The sequence below is a fragment of the Physella acuta genome, unplaced genomic scaffold (assembly GCF_028476545.2).
Source record: "Physella acuta isolate Inbredline_101_S28 unplaced genomic scaffold, ASM2847654v3 ptg000116l, whole genome shotgun sequence".
Lineage (NCBI taxonomy): Eukaryota > Metazoa > Mollusca > Gastropoda > Physidae > Physella > Physella acuta.
Window position 1 is genome coordinate 943,441 of NW_026731636.1, and position 22,429 is coordinate 965,869.

General features: G+C 34.1%; 1 long non-coding RNA gene across 3 annotated transcripts; it reads right to left on the minus strand.

Annotated features, from left to right (window-relative positions):
- Positions 1–3,075: 3,075 nt before the first annotated feature.
- On the minus strand, positions 3,076–22,127 carry LOC131934730 (uncharacterized). Of its 3 annotated transcripts, XR_009385828.1 has the most exons (5): positions 22,069–22,118; positions 9,126–9,153; positions 6,569–6,676; positions 4,638–4,706; positions 3,076–3,224 (listed from the first exon to the last, which is right to left on the minus strand). It is a non-coding gene; the product is annotated as an uncharacterized LOC131934730 (long non-coding RNA). The 3 variants fall into 3 exon arrangements; XR_009385829.1 differs by lacking the exon at positions 9,126–9,153 and having other exon boundaries at positions 22,069–22,127; XR_009385830.1 differs by lacking the exon at positions 9,126–9,153 and having other exon boundaries at positions 6,569–6,680; positions 22,069–22,110.
- Between the last annotated feature and the right edge of the window lie 302 nt (positions 22,128–22,429).

Here is a 22,429-nt window from a genome sequence, read left to right on the forward strand (position 1 = left end):
GTTATAGTAACCTAGTTTGAATATCAATTTTCAACTAATTCCTGAGGTGGCTAAACATAAGTGGTAGATCTTTATTGATACCTTTTTCTCTTTTTTAATGATATATACATGACGTTTGGACTTTAATGACAAACTCCTTACATTAAAATATTAAACGTAAACTATTAGACCTATATTTTTAATGAATGGTAATGGTTAGATAGCCCATACAATCCAATACATAAATACACATCATTGCTTTAAGATCTTTATAAGACAGACACATATTTTTATTTATAACATTTTAAGAGTTGAAAGTATGTAAACATAATGAGTTTAATATAACAGTTTATGACATTTATTTATGTTTTTTTAGATACTGTGGATCATACAACTGCATACAGAGAAGACAAAAGTCAAGATGAAGTTCAATTTAAAAACTGATCCAAGGATACATGTTGGACCCAAGAAAACTTGTTCATATTGAACAACTATTTTTTATATTAGTTCTGAATGAATATGGTAATTAAAAAAAGAAAATTATAAACTTTGTTATGTTTATTTTTTTTTCAGCACTGCTTGTGTGTGCTATGTTTGTGGAAAGTAATTATTGCTACCTTAATTCAATAAACTTAAACTGGTGAACTATAAATAGTTTTTAAAAATATGGTGCTGAAGTAGATTTCAAATAGTTTCTATATATTAATAAATTGTATGATCAGCAAAATGTCAAGCAGCTTTTACTGTCCATAACCAGTCAGGTTCCAGTTAAAGCTGCTTTCAATTTGAATCAGAGACAACCTAAAGGATTGAAATTTTAACTCAAGAGCTTTTGCTTTAGCAAATGTGTTCAAAAATATGTAGTCCCACTATAAGTCTTACATTTGCATATATCTATCATAGCTGTAAAACATAATGATAAGGGAAGAATCAAGAATATGGGTTTTTGTCAATTCTAGCCATACCAGCATATACATGTAGACCAGGCTTAGTGAAGCATTGCTGATAACTCACAATCAACCACAAATACAACAAACTATAATCACTGCCTGTTTCCTGGTAATGTGTTGTTATTGGCCATGCAAGTTTATGAACATGTTGTAATTGTTTATATATCACAAAAGAAAAACAAACTATAATCACTGCCTGTTTCCTGGTAATGTGTTGTTATTGGCCATGCAAGTTTATGAACATGTTGTAATTGTTTATATATCATAAAAGAAAAAGACTGTTGCTGATCAGATGCATTCCAGATTTTGAGGAAAAGATGTTTTCTATAAGGATAGGCAGCTATAGCAAATGAGGTTAGGGGAAATATTGAGTTAAAATAAATTATTTAATAATTGTAATGACAGAGATATCATCACAACAACAAATGTAATTAGGTTTGTATGACTAATTAATGAATATCCTATAAATAATAGCAAAATGCTGTAGTGGTCGTCCATCAGACTTTGAGGTGGTGGGGGAGATTTGGACCTTTGTGTCAAGGGGGGGGGGGGGGTCCAGAAAGTAAGATGACACTTTTCCATGTTCAACAAACACTCATTTTAAGAAACTGAATTTAAACGTTTATTTGCATCATTAAAAGTCGTTTTATAAAATGTTATAAAATAATTCATCAATAGGCCTACATTGAATGTTGGAAAAGCCCATAGGTCTAAATATTTTATGAAAATCGCAGCAATAGGGGGGGGGGGTTGGATTAGGTTTACTTTTTTGGGGAAGGGGGAGGTCTGGCATCGTTGTGACATCGTTAATAGATGACCCCATAGTCAGAGGTCGATCTAGGTTGATTAGGTGTATATTAAACGTTGATATTAATTACGCTTTAGTTATTATTACAATTTAATAATAGCCTAGTAGTTTATTTATATTAAATAATATAACATCCACTTGCACCACAACACCCTGACTATACTAATCCAAATTAAAATAAAAATGTTTTGTAAATTGCTATTATAATATTAGTAATTTTGTGTTCAATATTTTTAGCCTCAGTAAAACCGGAAGAGACTTTGTACTTATTTCACAAATGTTACAAATTATTCAATTTTGATTCAAAAATATGCTTTCTGGCAACACAAAGTGGAACCACTTTTGGAACCAATTTTCCATTCTATTACTTAAGTAGGGTCTATTTATATGACGAATTAGGTCTACAATTTTTGATTGATGGCAAAGTTTTTATTCTTTATTGCATTTTTCAAGGAACGGACTTGAAGAAAATATTATATACACTCACATTTAAATCATATTAAAAGGATTAATATAAAATAATATGTTCGCTTATGTGACTAGGAAAATTAATTCATTTTGGGTAGAATAAAAGTAATCAGTTCAAATATTTAATAAAATATTGTTTTCTTTTGTGTTTGCCTTTGCGTAGTTTTTGTGATTGTTTTTTTCTTTGTCGTTGTGTTTGAGTTTTGCGTCTGCGATAACGTTTGTTTTTGTGCATTCCTTTGTGGGTTTTTTTACGTTTATGTTTGCATCGTGTTTGTGTGCTTGTTTTAGTTGTGTTTATTTTTTCTTTTGTGTTTGTGGTTAGTTTTGTCCTGTTCCAACTTGGTAGGCCTACACTTAAAATCAATCCATTTTTTTTCTAGGCATATAAGCAAATGTATTATTTTACATTGATCCGTTTATTAATATGTTTTAGTACTGTGCATGTATTTAATATTGTATTCACGTTCTTTTGTTTACGTATGCAAAAGAGTTAAAATAACAGTATTAATATGACGACAATAAAATAATAAACCCTTTTCCAAAACTTATAATGAGACAATGCGATACAATGCGCAACGTAAAATTACGGCATGAGTTAATGTTTACTTTGATGGTTCTAAAATCTATAGCAATGAAGGAATAACAGGCAGAAGGAAGGACATAAAGGATCGGACCAGTCTTCTCGCAGAGGACTGAAGTGGATGGCGGAAAATTTATGTGTCCACTGTGGCGCTCCAAAGGACTGTAGTAAGGTTAAAGTGAAGATGAGGATGATTTGAAAAATATATAGCGTAATTATCGCAAATAAACATACAAAATTGATTTTCAATTTTTTATTAGATGAATTAACAAACAAAATTATCCATAAGTTTTTTCTTTTGACAGGACTCCGGGGTCATCCACAAATGACGTCACGTTTTTTTTTACCTCCACCTCTACCCTCAGTCACACGATGTCACTCATCGCCAGTCCCGTATAATCGACACTTGAATTCTGTTGAATTGGGAGCTCCGACCCTATTAAACAGAAAATGTTTTAAACATCCAGATAGGATGACCTTTGCAATATATATATATATATATATATATATATATATATATATATATATATATATATATATATATATATATATATATATATATATATATATGTATGTATTGCAAAGGTCATGTGAATGTCGAGTTGCATTATCAACAAGTTTTTGAAAGCCGCACATTCACGGTAACGCCAGGGGCGGAACAACAGTGCCGCCAGACCCCGCAATGCGGGGGAAGGGGGGGGGGCACGCCATTTAGGGGCCCAGAGCCGACCATAATAAAAAAAAATTATAGTTAAAAAAAAAGTAATTAATTTTCTTTCATTTTTGACTTGATGGTTGTTTTGTAAAAATATTACTGTAACTGCGGTTGGATTATCTTTATTCTATAGACACCACCCCACGCTCTTGTATCTTCTTTTTCCCTTTGTTTTTAACCAACTGTGAAAGACTAGTCTTTCTCCTACAATTAAACTCATCAAACATAAGCACATGTTCAAACCACTTCCATGACTTATTTCCCTTTTATTAAAAATAGTCAAATAGGGGTGATCATAAGCTCCTTTTAATAGATTTGTACTAAACAAATTCAAAAGCATTTACTTCTCTTTATTATTATTTTTTTTAAAGTAATTACTATAGAGTAATATTGTATAAAAAGGAAATGCATTGAAATATATTAAATCAACAATATTTAAAACATTAATAATATAAATCCAGAAAAATAAATAAAAATAAACATAACACTAGACACCATTACTTATACAAAGCTTTCATGTTTTATATTATTTTGACCGACATGATCCTAAGAGTAGGGCATCTATAAAAATTAATTAAAACTGATTTTCACCTAACAAACTAATGCATTTACACACATGACATGATGTTGAAAAAAAAAATTATTTGATGTTTTTCAAACCGAACAGGCCAGCAACTAGCATCCTATGTTCGTAATTTGTGATTGTTATTTTGTGATTGTATATATATATATATATATATATATATATATATATATATATATATATATATATATATACATATATATATATATATATATATATATATATATATATATATATATATATATATATATATATATATATATACATATTAATATATATATATATATATATATATATATATATGGGGGGGGGGGCCTAAAAATTTTTTTTTGCGGGGTGGTCATTTTTTTCTAATTCCGCCACTGGGTGACGCTCTCTAACTAACACATAATTTGGACAAATAGGTGCATTCAAATATTACACGAACCATAAAACACAAACAACCAATTTTACACATAAATACATTGTTCATTTGTTTTTTTAAACATATATGTTAACTAAAATGCTAATTTTATTTATGCATCAGCATACCATTAAGGATGACCTTTTACCTGCATACTCGACGATAACTCATACAGCATGGTCTTCTGGGAGAACATGATTTATGGTATCGACGGCAGCTATAACAAACACATTTTTTTTTAGAAAAACAATTTATGTAGGTATCTATAATATAAGGCTGGTGGTTGTGTTTCACTCCTTCCTTCTGCCTGTTTTCCTTCATTGCTATTGATTTTAGAACCATCAAAGTAAACATTAACTCATGCCGTGATTTTACGTAGCGCATTGTATCGCATTGTCTCATTATAAGTTTTGGAAAAGGGTTTATTTTTTATTGTTGTCATATTAATACTATTATCTTAACTCTTTTGCATACGTAAACAAAAGAACGTGAATACAATATTAAATACATGCACAGTGCTAAAACATATTAATAAACGGATCAATGTAAAATAATACATTTGCTTATATGCCTAGAAAAAAATGGATTGATTTTAAGTGAAGGCCTACCAAGTTGGAACAGGACAAAACTAACCACAAACACAAAAGAAAAATTAAACACAACTAAAACAAGCACACAAACACGATGCAAACATAAACGTAAAAACCCCACAAAGGAATGCACAAAAACAAACGTTATCGTAGACGCAAAACGCAAACACAACGACCAAAAAAAAAACAATCGCAAAAACTACGCAAAGGTAAACACAAAAGAAAAAATAAACACAACTAAAACAAGCACACAAACACGATGCAAACATAAACGTAAAAAACAAAAAACAAAGTATGCACAAAAACAAACGTTTTCGCAGACGCAAAACGCAAACACAACGACAAAAAAAAAAACAATCGCAAAGCAAAAACTACGCAAAGGCAAACACAAAAGAAAACAATATTTTACTAACTATTTGAATTGATTACTTTTATTCGACCCTAAAATGAATTAATTTTCCTAGTCACATAAGCGAAAATATTATTTGATATTAATCCTTTTAATATGTTTTAATGTGAGTGTATTTAATATTTTCTTCTAGTCCGTTTCTTGAAAAATGCAATAAAGAATAAAAACTTTGCCATCAATAAAAAACATGTAGACCTAATTCGTCATATAAATAGACCCTACTAAAGTAATTGTATAAGACAAGGCGATGCTAGTAAAGTCAAGGCATATATTGATGTTTTCTTATATGGCGCTGGATCTATAGCAGTGACGGAAAGATGGAATGACGGAAAGAAGGACTGACACACTAACAACAGCCTTGTATAATAATATAATAATATAATATATTAATAGACGTTTCTAATTCGACCCAATAGTAAACAGCTCATCAGACGGATGGGGGTGGGGGTGATTGCGATATGGTCTGTTGAGCTTACGTCTTGGTGGTGTCTCGCATGGTCCCCATTAAGATAGTTATATGGATTGAAAGATTGCTACCTAATTATGAAAATACACTTGTAAGTATGGTTTAGATAAGTTTTAAGTTGTTAAATGCACGTTTAGATTTCATCATCATTCCAGTTTGAGCCCTAGACACATGTGGCAGATGAAGTAGGGTTCATCTGCATCAGAGACCTCAGCATATGAAGCGATAACTGGCGGTCACAACATTACATATAATTTCTAAGAGCCGACTACACTAAAATGCTATCAAAAGGTCATGCAATATTATTCGAATTGATGTGAAAGCTTAGAGGTTCTCAAGACATCGCTATACACATTTAATTATGACAAACTTATTATATTTTTATTGATAATAAAATCTAAAATTAGCTGTTATTCCTAGGATAAATGGATTTAAAAATTAGTAGAGACTATGTCTAAAATTAACTGTGTTTACATGTTTGGGCCTCTACTTATGCTCACTACCACTATTACCAAACAATTTTAAAATTTACCATAACATTTTCTGTTTCTAATCTAAACTCTAAACACCAAGGTAATAAAAAAAACAAAAATATATGGCTAATAAAAACATACGCTCTTTTCTCAAAGGTTTCTGTTAAGTTACATGCCACCAAAGAAACTGTGCATAATAGCAACAACAGTAAGATCAAATTGCTCATCCTGAGTTAGGTCTCGATCTGTCTATCTCATGAGAAAATTTGTTCATAATAAAAGCAACACATTTGTTTGTTTTTTAAATTCATGACAAGCGTTTTAATAACAATATTTTATATAATAATGCATTTAAAAAAATAAAAGATTTTCTTGAAATATATAATAATACACTAACTTTAAAATTAATATAAACAAAAGCGTTGGTCACTATAATTTCGATTTGATACCTTTACTTATATTTAGGAAGAGACCCACACTTTTATTTAAAGGATTTTAAATATTAGTTTATCATTATATATTTCATTAAACTCCGATTTCAGCCTGCTTTTCTTTTTGGATTTTGCTTCCATAGCCTTTGTCCAACCAAGAACACACTACAAGGTAGCAGTAGTGTAATTTTGGAGTTGTTCTACTAGAAGAGTAGCTGTCCCCAGCTAACGAGCCTCATCTGCCAGATGGTTCGAACTCGAGACTTTTCGGCAATTTTTTTTTTAAAATGGTCATTTCTTCATATTCTAAAATTAGAAGATGACGCCATTAGTTTTGTGCACTTTCCGTATTTTAAGCTCGTGAAATGTGAAGTCATTGTTTTCTGTGTTCTTGTCACAACAATAAACACTTTTCCGGTTGGATAATTAAAAGTGTGTTTCTTTATTCGAGTGTGCCTTCATTTTTATTTTCTTTCTTTAAATAAAATATAGTTTCCACATTTAAAGCACCCAGTATATTATTTTCAAGAAAAGTCCATATCAAATTCTCCATATATCGATTAAGATACTGATCTGATATCCTGTGAAAATATTTTGCGGACAGAGAGAGAAGTGCGCGAATGGGCTTTTCTATATTAGCACTAGCCGTTGGTACCCATTACACGAGAATTATCGGTCTATATATATTTTAATGGTATACATATTTTAGAAGAATATTTTATAAAATAGTTATTGGTCAAAACGCAATGTGCTTTACTACAGGTTTAAGGATATTAGTGACAAAGCAAAGAGATAACTAAATAGCTAAAAGTCCGACACATTTAAAATAACATGGGCTACTTATACTTATTAGAAAAAATAAAACCAAATTATATACATAATTAGTCAACACAAAACCATATTAAATGCACACAAGTAGTATATAAGGTCCCTTTTGGGTCGCATGGTAGAGCAGGTAGGGGCGAAGGCGCAGCCTGGTACAACGAGATATAGTAAAATACTCCACCACCTGGTGGAGGGTGGTGGAGCAGGTGGCGCAGCCTGGTACAACGAGATATAGTAAAATACTCCACCACCTGGTGGAGAGTGGAGCAGGTGGAGGTGGCGGATGCGGAGTAGGTCAGTAGGTCACCAACGGTGACCTTGTGACGTAATCACCATCGGTGACCTAGTGACGTAATCACCATCGGTGACCTAGTTACATGTACTTACGTTGGGGAAAGTAAACTCGGTTGATTTAAAAAAATGTATTTAAATATATAGAGTTATAGAACCTTAAAGTTAACAGATAATGAAAAAAAAATTAAAATTAAAATTAACATCCACCTCCTCACCCACCTCACTTAGGTGGTGGAATCTGTTACTATATATCCTTTACTCCTACTCCTGTCCCCCCTCCCTTCACCTACCTGCTCCCCCCTTCACCCAACTGTTCACCTTTCGCCCACCTGCTCACCCACCTCACCCATGTTACTATAATCGAGTATGTATTGATCGATTGTTAAGTTTACAGCATGATATTTTAAAAGCCTTTGATGTCTTGGAAAAACGTTAATAAATAAATAAATATAAGAAGACTTTTGTTCTAATTTTAGTGTGCGTTTGAATGTGTATACGTGTATCTCAAAAATGGTGTAGACTCGTAGTACCAGAAAACCTAAAAACAAGGTAATGAAAAAAGCCCTGGAGCATCCGTTAAGTGAGGCGCCAGCATGTCTCGTACTCGCCAGGTGGTCTTCAAATAAACGCCGTCTGAACTTCGCGGAGAAGCACTTAGTTTATCCCACAAAGACATTCTACGGCGATGAAACGTAATTGGTTTTATGACCGATAAAATACGAGGCCGAAACTCCAGAGACGTGCTCACGTACCAATGCACTAAGCGACCTTTACCTGCGGCCACCACCACCACCACCACCACCACCACCACCATCACTCCCCCTTTAATCGAAATTCCAGAGACGCGCTCACGTACCATCGTACAAGGTGACCCTTACCTGCGGCCACCACCACCACCACCACCACCACCACTCCCCCTCTACTCCTCAGCACAAGAAAAGCCGTAAATCTCCGGGCGGTACCTGTCAAAAGGAAAACTTCGCTGGCGGATTGATGCGTGCTAGTAGAAGGTGTGGCGCCAGACTGTCTCGCGCTGGCCAGGTCATAAAAAAAGCACGCCTGTGAACGCCGGGTGGCAATGAGTATATTCCCATTAATCAGCATACCACCTATCGTGTTCGCGTTTCACACGCACTAAGTGAACTCACCTGTCGCCTATAAATCTCTGGGCGGTACCTGTCAAAAGGAAAGCTTCGCTGGCGGATTGATGCGTGGGATAATTTGAAACAGGTGTCGTTAATGGTTGTTGGAAGTCGAGAAAAAGAACTTTCTATTTTTGAACACGTTAGCGTTAGTCAGTTATTTAAAAAAACAACAAATAAAATGAAATAAACCGAACAAATAAACAACAAATAAACAACAATTAAACAAATTAAAAATTAAAAATTAAAAAAAAATAAAAATTTTCAAATTTTAAATATTAAAATCAAATTAATTAAAAAATCAAAATTAAAGTAATTAAATTTAAATTTAAAAAATAATAATTAAACTAATTAATAATTAACAAACAAAATATAAACAAAGAAATTAAAATAAAATTAGAATCAAATTAATTAAAAACAAACTAACTTAAAAAAATCAAATTTAAATTAAAAAATAATAATTAAACTAATTAAAAAAAAAAAAACAACAAATATAAACAAATATTTAAAATCAAATTAATTAAAATCAAAATAATTAAAAAATCAAATCAAATTTAAATTAAAAAATAATAATTAAACTAATTAAAAAATAAACAAATTAAATATAAACAAATTAATTAACATTAAAATTAATTAAAATCAAACAAATTAAAAACTAATTTAAAAATCAAATTTAAATTAAAAAATAATAATTAAACTAATTAAAAATTAAACTTATTAAAAATTAAAATCAAATTAATTAAAATCAAACAAATAATCAAAACTCCCGTTTTATTTTATTAACAACTAGCGTACCCGACCCCCGCGCGTTGCCGCGGGAATAGACGAAAGTTTGACGAAATATATTAGGATTTCACCAACGCGTTATCAATTATAATTATATGTTCTTAGACGCGTGAACTTCTTTTCTAAAAATGAGTTATGTACATGTAATTAATGCCTGTTCTTGGATCATAAATATTGGGAAAACCGCATGAAAACCTTGAGTGTATATTAATCACTCACCGAAATAATATGGTAGAACACACTTCGGTGACCGCTTCTATGTCAGAGACGTAGAGGGGCGCTCTCAGGGCCCCCAACCCCCGATTACACTACGTCATAGGCGCGGCCTACGACCCCTGGCTCATTGAAACTAACAGGCGCCATCGGCCAAATCGCATCCTGTTAATAATGATGCAGATTTTGTCATTCGCTAAAGTGACACAAATCGCAGCCCCCCCCCCCCCTGGCGCCGCCCTTGCGAAATTAAAAAAGGAATTTTTTTACAGAACCCTTTCCTGAATTGTTCTAATCAACTCCCCCAAAGTCTCATGGCTATCGGATAACGGTGTCACAACAAAATCGACTTATTTTTATAAACCGTATATAGAGAAAAATCCGTAAATGTAGAAAAATCGGACCCTCCCGTGGCGCCGCCCTTGCGAAATTAAAAATTATTTTTTTATAAAACCCTTCCCTAGAGTGGTTTAATGAACTCCCCAAAGTCTCATGGCTTTCGGATGAACGATGCTAAACCAAAATCGACTTTTATTTTTATATACCGTATATGGAAAAAAATAATCGCGCCGTGTCGGGGCGCCACCCCTGCGAATTTGAAATATTTTGTTTTCGCAGAAACCTCCCCAGGAGTATTCTCAACAACTTCCTAAAGTTTCATTGCGATCATGGGAACGGTGTCACGGCAATTCACTTTTATTATTTTTATATACCGTATATTGAGAACAATCGCACCCTCCCGTGGCGCCGCCCTTGCGAAATTAAAAATGCTTTTTGTACAGAACCCTTCCCTATAGTGTTTTAATCAAACCTCCCCAGGAATATTCTCAACAACTTCCCAAAGTTTCACGGCGATGTGTTAAGAGGTGTGGTAATGCATAAAAGACACACACACACAGACACACACATACATTGCTTTTTATATATATAGATAGAGTTGCATGACTAAAAACTAATTTAGACAACATTTTCATTAATTCATTAAAAAAATAATTTGGCATCCAATTAAGTCAAATTTAATGTTAGATTGCATTGTCTTCATGTCTTGACCAATGTGCCAATTTTTCGCACCCCAGTTTCGATCCCTGATGAGGACGGTATACAAACTGTCGACAGGAAGCAAGTTAAATAAGAGCTTGTAAATACGTTTTCTTACCGAAGTATATTTTTTGAACATTTTGAGTTTAAATTTTCACCGGAAATAAACGTTCTAAAATGGCAAAATATATAGAACTAGCGAAAGAGCTAGACATTAAAAAGGAAGACAGGTTGGCATTTGCAAAACAAAAGAAAGCTGAAGACGATATAAGAAAAGAAAAAGAAGAGAAGGCTAGAAAAGAAGAAGAGAAGTCTAAAAAGGAAGTAGATGACAAGTAAAGGACTAAATGGTTAGAATATAGAAATTGGGAAAAATAAGCATTTGAAAGAAAGGAAAAAGAAGATGCAAGACAGCTAAAAGCAGAATCTGAGAAAATACGGCTTCAGAGAGAAGCAGAAGAAGCAAAGCTTAAGCTAGAAATAGAGCTCAATAGATCTGAAATTACTACAGGCAGTGTTGTTGTTTACTTAAGTGCATCAGAGAATGGCAGTCTACGTAAATCTAGTCCATCGAAGAATGGCAGTAATCAGGATAAAATAATACTATCGGATGATAGCAAACCAATTATGATGAACAAGTCGGTAAACGAAATAAGCAACACTGGAGATAACATACCTATATAAAAACTATTACGAAAGTTGAAGTCAAACGATAAAGATGATATACTGGACCTTAAGAATAAATTTGACAGAGAATAGGAGAACTTAACAAAGAAATTTTTGAATGAATTGGAATTAATAAAGAACAACTAGTTAGTCAAGAAATATGAGACAAGAACTAGAAGCTACAATGTAAGTAAAGCACAAACTAAAAGTAGAAGACGTGTATACATTTGTGGATACAGTAACCATAATTATAAAAAACCCAAAATCTAATAGATGTTTTTACATCGGAAACACAGTTCACTACCAAGACCACTGCTAATGTAGATTGGCAGATCAAACAAGAAAAAGTCATGTACAAGAAACTACATATCATTCAAAATACTGCACTAACAATAATTTAAGAAATAACGTATCTTATTAGGCCAACAAAGACCTAGATGACAGGTATCCCCTACATGGTCTTAGTGAGCTGTAGTTCACGCTATATTTACCTTCGTGGAGTCGGGTTTAGTGACGGCTATTAGCGGCAGATAATTTAGTTTGAAACGATTTTAAACGTTGGGGGGGGGGGGGTGGAGGGAAGGAAGGGGGGGGGGGGGTTATGGTCCTTAACGAGCTACTTATAGTGTTTTAAAGAAATATTTTCAGTGTCAGCGTTGGTACTGTCGAATTCACAAATTATGAATTACTGAAAAGTAGAAAAAACAACAACTAAATAGCGGCGTATGTTATACGAGCGGGCCGGCTCGTAGTGAGAAAAATACTAAAGTAGATCAGAAGCTAGATAAGCAAGAAATAATACAGATACCCAAATAGAAGAAAGATAATGGTCAAGAAAACCTAATAGTAATACAAATTAAAATAAATCAAGGGAATTATTATAGTAGCAAAGCTAGAAGCCACACCCACAATTTAAGGAAGAGATGTCAGACAGGTGATCAACTATATAAAGGTTAAAACAAACATGATTTAATGAATTTATTGTTACACATTATGCCAAGTATAGTATGTTATTATGTTATATAGTGTTTAATGTACAATGTCTATGGTGGACAAATAAAAGTTAAGGACTATATATACATCACATGATTATAAGCAGGACGTCTAAATCATGACTCATGTATTGGTCAGATCTTACTGAAGGCAGGAATGTTATTGATGTGCCGTGACCTAGATGTAACTTAAATGGGTCAACTAGGGGAGACAACAAGAAAATTACGCAAGCGTGGTAAGAAAATGCCTTGTGGATAAGGAAGGCTACCACTGAATATAATGCAAAATGTAATTTATGAGTTTATTTTACTCTTGAGTATTAAAATTGTGTGATATACAAATGCAGATAAGTCGTATAACAAATATGTTTCTTGATATTCTTACTCAGTTGATGTAATGGGTTTAGTACCAGGGTCACTCAATGATTAAAATGTTTTTTTTCTATTTAGACATATGTATGTACTAACTATTAAACATAATGCTTATACATGTCAAAGCTTTTTTCAAACACTGACACTGTATATTAAAATGTATGAACATTTTCTACACACTTATTGATCTAAATATATTGTCATAATATTTTGCAATTTTTATAATCTAAAAATTATCTTTTGAGTGATATAATCCCCACACATTGTGGTCTATTCTGCTTGTAAACTTGTGACTACGAATGTTTAGTCTATATTGAATTTATTTTCACTCTACTTTTTTGTGTCTGGCACATCATCCTGCAATACTAGCATTGTACTTACAAAATTTTGTTGCACAGAGTTTTATTTGAAAGGGGGACGTGTAACAGACTGTATTTTTGGTATCGTTTATCTATATTGTATTTACCATGAACTTGTACAAAAGGAGAATACCTGGCCAACAGAAGGACTATGTGAGCGAATAATCATGTTTGTCTATACTTTTGTAAGATCGTTCACAGACTTTAGGGGAGAGAATGAAGGATACAAAAGGGGAGCATAAGGTGGGGGATCCCGTGTCATGTTGTTGAAGCTACATATATTCTATGTAATGATTGAAACAACCACATATGTCCTCTAAATGGTGGAACTAGAGCTCTGTTTTCCATCACAAATAGTAGTGCTTGGTTATATATTTATAATAGCTACTGATGAGAAGAGATGGGCAATGCTAAATGTGATGATGAGAGATTTGTAGAATAAACCAAGAACCAACAATACCTTGTCGGATGGACATTTATAACAGAGCAAACGGTTAAAATTAGTTGAATGTCAGTTGTTTGAAATAAAGTTGTGTGTCAGTAAAACTACATGATTTAATATGTGAACTAATTGGGATTTGAAAATATAAGGACATTTCATGTATATATGATCTAGTTGATTTTGGGTAAGTTGAATAATATACTCGAGTATGGTATAATATAAGCTAGAAGGTAGTAGTGGAGGGGGCGATGTTATGATACATGTTCCATGTATAGATTGGCGGGAGTGAATGTTGGTGCCAAGGGTAATGTTGAACACATTGGAATGATGATGCGGAGGGAGAGACAGTGACGTTTTTGGGGTAGAAATTTGGTTGCTGAGCATTATGTGTGAGTTAGTGCTATCTCGATTATCTAGGTTAAAGGGTGGATACTGACCGGTGTGACTCAGAAATGAAGTACTCTGTATACGAGAAAGTAAAAATTAAGGCACTATATAATAGACCGCAATCTTTAACTTGTATTAGTAAGCTAAGTTGCTATACCGATGACGGAAAAGAGGAAAGACGGAAGAGCGAAATGACAATGTCGCTCTCTCTCTCTCTCTCTCTCTCTCTCTCTCTCTCTCTCTCTCTCTCTCTCTCTCTCTCTCTCTCTCTCTTTGTCTCTCTCTCTTACTAGAAATAGCTAAAAAGTTGATATAAAACTACACAATTCATATTACTATTGTTTAGGAAATTCGGTCAGTTTTTGGTTGGTCGTTCGGTCTGTTAGTGGGTAGGTATGTAGGTCGGTCGATCGGTCGATATGTCGGTCCATCAATGTGTCCGTCTATTCGTCGGACGTTTGTTTGGTCAGTATGTCCGCCAGTCTGTTAGGCCATCCGCTGGTCGGTCGATCGGTATGTCGTTTCATGTCTTTAGTTTCTCAGTCGGTCTTACTGTCGGTCGGTCGGTCAGTCTGTTGGTCGGTCGGTCGGTTGGTCGGTCGGTCGGTCTGTCGGTCGGTTGGTCGGTCGGTCGGTCAGTCGGTCGGTCGGTCGGTCGGTCGGTCGGTCGGTCGGTCGGTCGGTCGGTCGGTCGGTCGGTCGGTCGGTCGGTCGGTCGGTCGGTCGGTCGGTCGGTCGGTCGGTCAGTCGGTCGGTCGGTCGGTCAGTCGGTCGGTCGGTTGGTAGGTCGTTCGGTCGGTCGATCAGTCGGTCGGTCGGTCGGTCGGTCGGTCGGTCTTTCGGTCGGTCGGTCAGTCGGTCGGTCGGTTGGTCGGTCGTTCGGTCGGTCGGTCAGTCGGTCGGTCGGTCTTTCGGTCGTTCGGTCGGTGGGTGGGTCGATTGGTCGGTCATTAGGTCTTTCGGTCGGTCGGTGGTTTATTCTGACAGTCTGTCGGGCGGTCGGTCGGTTAGTCAGTCAGTTAGTTTGTCCATCGGTCAGTCGGTCGATCAGTTGGTCAGTCGTTCAATCGGTAGGTCGGTCGATCGGTCGATATATCGGTCCGTCATATAATCCATCAATTCGTCGGACGTTTGTTAGGTTGGTATATCCGTCTGTCTGTTAGGACATCAGTATGTCGGTCGAGCGGCATGTCGTTTCATCTGTTTTTAGTTTCTCAGTCGGTCTTTCTGTCGGTCGGTCGGTCTGTCGATTGATCTATTGGTCGGTCGGTCGGTCAGTAGGTCGATCGATTAAGAGGTCGGTCGGTAAGTTTGTCTTTCGGTCGGTCAGTCGGTGGGTCCTTCGTCGGTTGTTCTGTCTGTCGGTCTGACGGTCTGTCTATTGGTTCGTCAGTCGGTCGGTCGATTGTTCGGTCGGTTGGTCTTTTGAACTGTCGGTTGGTCGGTGGGTTGGCCTGTCGGTCGATCAGTCTGTCGATCTTTCGGTCGGTCGGTAGTTCTCACAATCTGTCGATTGGTCGATTGTTCGGTCGGTCAGTAGGTCAGTCGGCCGGAAGATGTTTGGTCGGTCGGTCGGTCAGTAAGTCGGTCTGTCCTTCAATATGTACGGCGATCCATCAGTTTGTTCTTCGAGCGATGGGTACAATAAGTCTTTTTATATCTTTGTCTCTCAATCTCTCTCTTGCTATCACTATCTCTTTTCTGTTGATCTATCCTGTCTCTGTGTCGCTCACTGTCTCTATGTATCGTTTTTATATTTGTCTCTCTGTAGGTCTGTCTATCTGTCGGATTCTGTGTCTATATAATTCTCGATTTATCGGTCTCCTTTTCAACCCACTGCTATTGTAGAGCTTGTATACAGTAGTCAACACAACTAAATATAAATTTCAATGTAATTCAATCTTAAACTATCTATCTATATACTACTAAAAATCAAATGTTTGTATATTTTTTAATTGATTTTTTGTTTTCATTTTTTTTATTTGTTTGTCTCTTTTTTTAGCTGAGAGCATCTGCTCTTTGTGTAGAAATGTAAAATACGAATTTGTATAGAGATTTTTTTTTCTCGAAAAATATACACAAATGTAAAAACGGTACATAATTTATTAATATGTTTGTTTGTAGAAATACCCCTTTAATTATAAAAGTTCAGAACAAATACTTTATTAACAACAAACATGGCGACGTTCATTGAAGACCATGGTACCCATTAAAAACGCATTATAAAGCTTAATGATCTAGCAAATATATTTTAGAATAGGCATATTAACACTTTTACTAATTTAAATTAACAGTTCTTCTAATTTGAGTATGCAATCAATGTATCTAGATCTATCTATAAGCTGTCAAAAGAAACGTATTCAAAGTAGGTAGAAACAAAAATTAATTAGTTAAAATGAAAAACAAGCATGCAAACACAATAAATAAATTCGACAAAACAAGGAATTCATCTGGAGTTACCACTAATTAGATTAGAGCAATTTTTCGTCTGTCTTTAAATTCTATCTAGATCTAGATCGAGATTCTAGATATACAATCTAATTTAGGCCAAATAACACAGTGAATAATTTAGTTTCCTCACTAAACTATTTGAGGCCTTAATTATTATATTTAAATCTTTGTATTTTAACAAAGGACTCGTCTAAAGTAGGATATGAGCTGGCTTAAGTAAAATAACCACATATATATTTTGACCAAATGATAACTGCCTAACTGGACACGATGATAGCGTAATAGACACCATGTAGGTGGTACAGGTACAAAACACATCGCGTCAGTGTTAAGTTTTTAGGTTTGAAATTTCCCTAATTGAAAATGCAACGTACGTGATCACAACGCTCGCGATTGGTTCTAATGCGTGTGGACAATTGAATGCGGTGTCAAATATTTTAAGTGCATTATAAACTTTTTACCCCTAACTGTAACTTTTTTAACTTTCGTACTGCAACTTAATTTTTTCCTGTACAAACCGGCTTTACAGTAAACAAAAAAAAAGTGAACATTAGTCCAACTGATTCTGGTTCTTTACCAAATGAAGTGATAGTGTGACCAACATAGTGCCCAGACTCCTTGTACCCTTGAGACCCCGGTGACCCAGAGGCAGAGTTTCTTCCAGGCGTCTCTTCGAAAAAATTTTATCGCCCCCCCCCCCCCCCGAACGAAATGAAATTTATATAATTTATATAGAAAATATATACTTTTAACGGTGTCCGCCCCCCCCCCGAAAATTTCAAGTGCCCCTTCCACCACCCCCCCCCCCCCCGGAGAAAAAAGTCTGGAAGAAACACTGCCCAGAGGGCGTCCTATAGAAACAGGTCCGAGCTACGAACTCACTTGGGTTTGCAGTCAAGCGCGCTACAGTCCGTTCATTCAACCCATACATAAAAATAAATCAAATACATTAAATTAAGTAGGAAATTTCATGAGCGACAGAGGCGTATCCAGGTTTTCGTTGTAGGGGGAGCGAAAAAAGCAAAAAAAGGCGCCGAATTTTTAACACGTTCTATTTACATGTATTATATATATATATATATATATATATATATATATATATATATATATATATATATATATATATATATATATATAAAGCTCATTTCTGTAACGTGTGGCAAACAAAAAGTTTGTCGTTGACAGTTCTATGGATTTAAGTGTTAGATTTTTTATCGTGCTCACAGTCTAAATGTACGAGTCAAAAAATTACCATTGAAAGTCTTTAAAAACAATTTTCATTCTATTTACTTAGAAGAATAATTTTCAATTATGAACGCGACATAAAATTTTTAAAAAGTGTATCGACGTTTATAAAATTTCTAAAATTGTGTCGGAAATGTATTGACTGCACAGTTACTTCCCTTTAATAAAAAAAAATTCTTAAAAAGAAAGAATTTACATTTTATTACTTTGTTTTTGGTGTTAAGAAATAAAAAAAAAAATTACATAATTAGCGGGGATTGATTAAGTGCAATGTCGTTAGGTATTTTTAACACTGCCTTTTATTTATTCTATAATACTGTTCAATAATTTTTTTTTTTTAAATCAATAACATTTAATAAGCCAGGTCCTACAAATCATATATGTTTATTTCTTTCCATTTACGGATAAGCTTGGAGTATTATCATTTTTGTTCACTAAATTGAAACAGGCGCGTCCGCCGGCGCCCTTGCACGGTTCGATTTGGCACCCTGGGCTATCATGTGAGCGCTATGCTGCATAATTTTGTTTTTAACAGTGCGATAGACTATGGGTAAGAAAGGTTACTATAGTCTTTAAGTGAATCAAATCCGGGCGTCCTCCGGCACCCCGACAGGGTGCTATTTGGCGCCCCGGGCCTTCCGGTGTACGCTATGGTATCTACGTTCGCGTGAGTTCAAAAGACTATGAATAAGTTATGTACTATAGTCGTTTACTAAGTTCAATCAGGCGGTGACGTCATGGTGCGTCCTCTGGCGCCCAGACAGGGTGCTATTTGGGGTCCCGGGCCTCCCGTGTTCGGTTTCGCGCCTACGTTCATTAAAGTGAGTGCAAAAGACTATGAATAAGTTGGGGTACTATAGTCGTTTATTAAGCTGAAACAGGAGATTCTGCCCCGGGCTAGACTCTGAGCACTGTGCGTTTATGTTCGCGTTAGTGTTTTCTTTGTGTTTAGGTTGGGTTTGCGTTAGTGGTTGCGTTTTGATTTGGTTCGTTTTTGTTCTTTCTTTTTTCGTTTTCGTTTGTGTTTTATTTTCATTGGGTTTGTGTTTGTATTTGTGTTTGAGGTTGGTTTTGCGTTTGGATTTGGTTTGTTTTCGTTTGTTTTTTTCTTTTGTGTTTTTTTCTTTGGGTTTGTGGTTGGTTTTGCGTTTGGATTTGGTTTGTTTTCGTTTGCTTTTTTCTTTGTGTTCGTATTGGTGTTTGTGGTTGTGGTTGGTTTGTTGTAAGTTTTTGTTTTCGTTTGTATTTGTAATTGTGTTAGCGTTATGTTTGCGTTTTGTTGTTTTGGTTTTGGTTGGTTGTGGTTTGGGTGGGCAATGCCGGGTTTATGATGATTACTAAACACACAGGTGATGGTCTTTAACAGAAAGGTTTTTCACAGAAGCCAGAGCAGGGCCTGGCCGGGACGGCTAGTATATATATATATATATATATATATATATATATATATATATATATATATATATATATATATATATATATATATATATATAATTACTAGCTGTATGTCATTACTTCGCTATGATGTAAAATAAATTGAAAGTAGCACTCTGAAGAAATAAGAAAAAACACAATGTAGGCCGACAAAACAAAAATTGTATCAATCTAAACAAAAAAAAATATACACACACTACAACCAAAAACAATGAACGTAACACAATCTGTTTTGTAATTCTTGTAAAAAAAATTTCTTACATAATAATTCCTGGAAAATTATTTAAGACAAGTGAAATAGGGGAAATAATCACTCTCTTAATATAAATATGTATATATCTACACATTTAATTATAAATGTCAACACAAATAAATAATTACTTTAGAATATAATGAAATTGTTTAACACTATTCGTGTAAACAAAATGTTTTTGTCTATAATCAATATTTAATATATAGTCATCATAAATGCTAAAGTATTACAGCATAATGAAAGTTTTTAAAATCAGAGTTAGTATAAAACCACGCTTTTCGATAGAATGGAAAACATGCGGAATAACAGTCTACACTTAACTCATTAGCGGTCATTTAGTTCAGATCATATATTTTTAATTAACTACTGCTTCTTTGTGTTCTTAAGGATCATTTTAACATAGTGATAGGTATGGGTTAGATCACTGTATTGATCACACACTTTTTTTACTGGTAATTGCAAAAACAATATTCACAGAGTTTTACATTTAAAAAGCTAGTTTTCTGGCGGCATGGTACTTTGGTACATCATTACGCGTTTTTCTACATGTACTTAACAGATCAGTTTGGGGTGGGTTGGGGGGGGGGGTTCAACTTCATTCACCACTGTCCGATCACTTTAGGTCAATTATCCAACCCAGCGTATACCTAGGTGTGACATTAATGTCGCTCTACACAATTGTGGTGGTGAGGTGTGTGGGGGGGGGGGGATAACCAACTCAGAGTGAACATAGCGTCAGTTTTTAGATGACTGTTCTAAACATACATATATATATATATTACACAAATATATATTACAGAAATAGATTTAAATAAGTAGCAGTGGTATTATGACAATATTTTTTTTACAGAGGGGTCCATGGGGGAGGGGGTTGTAACTGTTTCATATAATTTGTAATCGTAATCACTATCGCCCAAACTGTTATACTACTAATTCATCGTGAGACGTTGAAGACCTTGTCAAAATTTCCCCACCACTACGCACTTTGCTCATAAGTAAATTTAAATAGAGGTGCCACGTCAGTTGTATTTGTTTCTGTATTGTAATTTTTTTTAAATTAATCACACGATTCAAACTGTATATATAAAGTAATTATGTGTGAAGTTTTATGTATAACATTTTCTAATTCAATTATTCGTAAGCAAATACATTATACAGTTACCTTAAACTTAACACCGCTCTTACCAAGTGGTACTACCGGTAGAGGTTTTTTAAACATTGCAATGCATCGTAATTGTTATTTTTAGAATGGCAAACTGATGCAGCTGTTAATACGTATTGTAAACGTAGACACTACTAGACTAGTACAAAAATGCTTGATTGCTGAAGGAGAAGAAATCTTGTGATTTACGTAGATGTGCCGACCAAAAATATTTTTTAACAAATATTGTTTAAAACTTTGACTTTAAAAAGTTTCCAAAATGGCGCCACTTTGCTGAAAATGGCCAGAGGGGGAGCGGCCGCTCCCCCTGCTCCCCCCCTGCGTACGCTACTGATGAGCGACCAATGTTTTAGTAAAAAAGCACATTTTTTCTTGTTTAATTTATTTTATTTTCTGGTTTTTAAATTATTTTTGTTTAATTCCCTTTTGTTTTTTATTTTAGTAATTTTTTAATTAAGATTTAATCAGACATCTAATGTATAGTAAGATACAAAATTAAATATATTCTTGCAATTTCATCAGAGAAAATTGTAAACATAACAACTCGTAATTATATTATATATTTCTAATTAACCATAAAGCATAATACACGTAATAAGCTATTTTTTAAAAAAAATTATAATGATATTTGTTTTCAGTCAAACTTTTAATGGCTTTTGCTTTCATAACATTTAGCTTTATCAAGTGCAAACTGTACATTTGAGAGTGCAGCCTTCGCTACTTGCCCAAAGCATTTGCTAAACATTAGAATCATATATATCCATGCCGATACAATATACATTGATTTAATGAAACTCCTAATAAAGGCACATGCTCTACATTCTTATCTTACACATCTGAATCCTATATTGGTTTTTTGCATTTTATTGTAAAATCTTTCTATCTCATTAATAAAATAAATATAAAATATAAAGTAAAATATAAAAAAATATGAAATAAAATATAAAATAAAATATAAAATAAGATATAAAATAAAATAAAATATAAAATAAAATATAAAATAAAATATGAAATAAAATATAAAATAAAATATAAAATAAAATAAAATATAAAATAAATATAAAATAAAATAAAATAAAATAAATAAACACCCTTCATTAGTTAGCAATTTAAAACTCACGATAAAACACGAACATATTACGAACTTACAATTTGCAACGTTGGTTCTGTGTAAATTTACTGCAATCAATCAACGGTCGCCTCTGAGAGTAGCTAGGTGTGGCCAAACGAATGTTTTATAGAATATCACAGACAACCTAGGAGGCTGGGCGTGTTGGATCCTCATCCAATAGAAATGTCTCATTAATCCATTAACGAATAAACCGATCGCTACACTGTAAGACACGTACACTGTAGGCGTATCATGGCTGTTAGATATATTTTTTGGTAAACCTATCAAAAAAAGAATAAATGTATGTTAACTTTACAAGTATTTGCTATACCATATTCTTAAAGTGGACTATTAATTGGATGTTATAGGTTGGGGGTCATCCATAAATGATGTCACTCT